Below are 4,412 nucleotides of genomic sequence, written 5' to 3' on the forward strand. Positions count from 1 at the left end.
TATGCTTCATTTTGTCCTTTCTTTTCTTTAAAAAAAATTTATAATGTTTGGTTTGAAATGAAAGGTCAGTTGGAGAGAGAAAAGGAATAACTTGAGGCATTTTTCTTAAACAAAACTAATACAGCACTCAATCATAGGGTGGGCCACATTTGCACATCACACAACAGTGAGCAAACACAGAGAGAGAAACATTCATGCCCTGACTGATAATTAAGCCTGCTACCATTGGCTTTGCAGTCAGGCACACTGATCGCTTGGCTACCTGGTCTGCCGTAAGCAGAGCTAAAATCGTTTTGGGGGCACTGTTAACAAAAACTGTTGTGGTTATGTTTTTGAGACTTGTTTCTATGAACTTAATTTGCTTAGAGTTAAAGGCAATTGAAATTAAACAAAAAAGTATGTAGTGTACTAAAGAACCAGATGGCAATGCCTACTTAGGACGGTCTTGGCCTGCAACGGGCTGTAATGCCTTGAAAGAAGATTTTAGTAAAGATGCTTTTTCATCTGAAAAATTGCTTGTTTGTGGAAAAACTTAACTATCTTGAAACATGAGGGTGCTGATCTTGAAACTTGATAGGCTCTGGAATCGCGGAGCTTTCGAATGGGATCGTGTTCAATTTTGTAAAATGTTTTTTATTAAAAAATTTCTAAAATCCATGGGTGGACTCGCATAATGGGGTGGTGTGGGGGCTTTGGGTTGGGGGTTTTCGATTTTTTACATTTCATCTTTTCGCGTGTTGGAAGAGATATGTCATGTATATTTTCTAAAAATAGATGTTGAAAGAGAGGGAAAATAACAGTGGAGAATAATGCTATTAATAGGTGCGAGCTATTAATAGGCTACACGAAATCGTGTAGCTTGAGTAAGATTGATTCACAGGCTTTTTAATACCATGCATGGAAAAACTTTTTTTTCACTCGTCCAAAGAATTTGGGTCGAGCCAAATTTTTTCGAAACAACTATTTGGTGGTCGTTGTCATTTCGCCGCACCTACTTCCGGTAATTTTTTTTTTTTTGCAGTTGAGCGTTTGAGCCAAGTCTCGACACAGTCTCAACTCATCATCAGAATGTCCTTGGGCCAATGAGCTCGGAATCCAATTCATCTCGCAAACCCCCACCCCCAGGATCTCAGAGCCAGGCCATTTCAAATGATCCACGCGACGCAACCACCCAACCCTCTCAAAGATTTCAAATCCCTGGGATGTCTCTTTATCAAATGATTCACGCAATACAATGTCCAAGCCAGGCCCTGGGATTCAGACCACGCTTTCAAATGATAGCGCTATTCCTCACTCAGACTTTGGGGAGATGGCCTGTCGAACGATTTCAGTGGAACCCCATCCTCGGAATGTTTCAAGTTCCGCAGTGGACTGATCGTTAAGACACGGTTCCCAGCAGATCACCGAAGTCAAGCATCACTGGCTACGGTCAGTGTGCGGGTGGGTGACCACTTGGATCAGTCTGCGTAGGGACCGAGAGTGTGCGGTATTGGTCCTCGTTGAACTGTGCTACCGTAAAGTGCTCGACTTCACGTGCAGGTCGTCGGGCTACCGAAGCGGGAGTGCCATCCCCTCCGCAGAGGATCAAAATTGTGATGGCATGTCTTCGGATCATCCTCCGCGATGTTTCCCAGACCGTCGCCAATAGCCCATTGTGCAGCTCTAGTGCGACGTAAATTAACAACAACGGAATGTTTTGAAAGTGTTGTCACTCTGTGGTTTTGATATCGAGGGTTGGGTGATTATGTTGTTTCGAACGGATACCCTGTCACGTGACATCCTGTAAGTGTATCTGGCGAATGTGTTTTGTCGCACGACTTCTTGGAAGCGCACCCGGTGATTATAATCTAGTGTCCTGTCTTACGACACCCTAAAACTGCATCGGACGGATGTTTTCGCACGACTTCTTGGAAACGCATCCGGTGATTATATAGAGTCGATTGGTTGTCCTGTCATACAACATCCTAAAACTGCATCTGGCGGATGTGCCTTGTCGCACGGGTTTTTGGAAACGCATTTCGAAAGGGTTTCAATCGATCGGATGTTTTGTCACGTGATATCCTGGAAGTGCATCGGGTGACCATTTCCAGGCCCCGTGGCGTTTTCTAAAATATACCATTGCGTCATGACGACTCGAGCTCCCTCTGTTTGTCTATAAAAAGTCTCGCACGCCGAGGAGCCGTTATATTTTTGACTTAGAGTCGATTCGAGATGGCAAAACATTTTATTGTAAGTAATATCTTTCCCTTGGCACCGGATCAGGTGTCTCTATCCTATATTCTTTCCCATGAGGTGTTGTCGATGGAGGAGCCGGAGGTCGTGGAATTGGGGAACGATGCGCATCCAGTGCTTCGATTCCTCGATCCGGAAGGTAACTCTGATGTGGGGGGCCTCCCTGGCCGAACGGTGTCGCTAGCCAAACGCTCTGTTAAGCGTGGAGGTGGAGGGTTCGAATCCCACCGTATCCCTGGATGTATTTTTCGTGATATTCTTCTCTGTGTTTTGCTATCTGTCCTTCTACTTGACAAAGGTTTATAAGCTTTAATTGAGCACACAAGCCTGCAAATGTATGTTATTCCAATAAAATAAAATAAATACTCTGATGTGACGCGGGTGAGGGGTGTTTTCAAGAAGTTTGTCGATCGAGAGTTGCGCCAAGAGTCTGAGGATAATAAAGGGTTACGGAAGCCCCGCTAACCGGACCTTTAATTCATTTGGTATGAAAAGGATACGAAATATTATGGTTCACTGGTTTTCGAAAGGGTATCACGTGACAGATGCATTGCGGATTCGCCTGGCCAGTGAAATTCGCAATTGCCTCTTCAGGCTACCATTTGAACAGTGGTACTACACGCCACCCAAGACCTGCCCGATTTGCTTGGAAGAGATGGGGGAGATTCCTCAACGCACGCATTGCCAGCATAAGTTCCATGAACAATGTCTGGTCGATTGGATGCGCACCAGTCAAAGGACTTGCCCCATGTGCCGAGAAGCCGTGTACATTTAACTTTATATCAAAGCGATTTTTTTAAAAAAAATGGGATGAGTCCCCCTATTTGGGGACTCGTCCCCTCTTTTTTAAAATGGACACGAGGCCAGCATTGGGGGTGGACCTCTTGGGTGCATTGAAATCAATTTTTTGTTTGAAATGGCTTCTGCGGAGGCTTTCTGGTTTTGCTTATCATGTTTGCTGGCCAATATTGGGCATGGGGGAGTTTGCGTTTTCATCGGACGCGTCAGACATTTAAAAAAAACCAAAATTCTGCGTCACAACAGAGCAGTAAGAATCGAGGCTTGGGATTGAATGTCACGTGATGTTTTTCTTTCCAAATGCATTACATGTGCCGTTTCTTGAAAGAGTTCATGGTGTTCACTGGTTCAAGAGTTCACCTCACGTGGGACTTTTCACCGTCGTACCCAAGCATAACATCTAGAAAGTGCTTCTCACACATAACATCCGGTTGTTGTTGTAGTTCATTCACGTCGCACTAGAGCTGCACAGTGGGCTATTGTCGACGGCTGGGAAACATCCCTGAGGATGTTTCGAAGACATGCCATTACGATTTTGATCCTCAGCAGAGGGGATGGCACCCCCGTTTCGGTAGCCTGACGACCTGCACGTGAAGTCGAGCACTTTACGGTAGAACAGTATAACGAGGACCAATACCGCACATCCTCGGTCCCTACGCAGACTGATCCAAGTGGTCACCCACCCGCACACTGACCGTAGCCAGTGATGCTTGACTTCGGTGATCTGCTGAGAACCGTGTCTTAACGATCAGTCCACTGCGGGATCATAACTTCCGGTAGTGCGTGGGATTTAATCTTCTGTCTCATGGCCAAAAAAGAAATGCAAATGAATATCTTTAAAAGCTCGCTCACCGAGGAGTTATTATATTTTAATAAAATATTGAACGAATAACATCATGCAAAATTTCAATATAATTTCGAATTTATTGCCGATTATTTTTGATCAAATACGATTGGTGTTTCCTAATAGTCTTCCTGAGGATGTATCGTCTATGGAAGAGTCTGACCTCGTAGAATCGGGGCATAAGTATTTGGCCTACGATGGCTGGAAGAAATCGAAGATATTTGGTTTTCTAGAGGTTATCGGATAACGGAGGCATTAGGGCATCGCCTCCGAACAATGGTTTTACACCATTCCGGTAACATGTCCCATCTGCCTTGAGGATATTCGCGATCGCAACACTCGAATACGCCATCTGGGGAGAGACAGGTTTCATGCCTTTAGCCCTTCTCCCTTCCCTCGCCTCCTCTTTTCAGTTGTATAGGAATGTACTACGATATTTTCCCTTTTCTTAATATTTTTCCTTTTTATTTAATGAAAATATTTTTTAAAATTTCCGTGATACTTTTCTTTAGAACTATGTTTAATGCAGTTTTCAGTT

This window comes from Parasteatoda tepidariorum, chromosome 8 (assembly GCF_043381705.1).
Source record: "Parasteatoda tepidariorum isolate YZ-2023 chromosome 8, CAS_Ptep_4.0, whole genome shotgun sequence".
NCBI classification, from domain to species: Eukaryota; Metazoa; Arthropoda; class Arachnida; order Araneae; family Theridiidae; genus Parasteatoda; species Parasteatoda tepidariorum.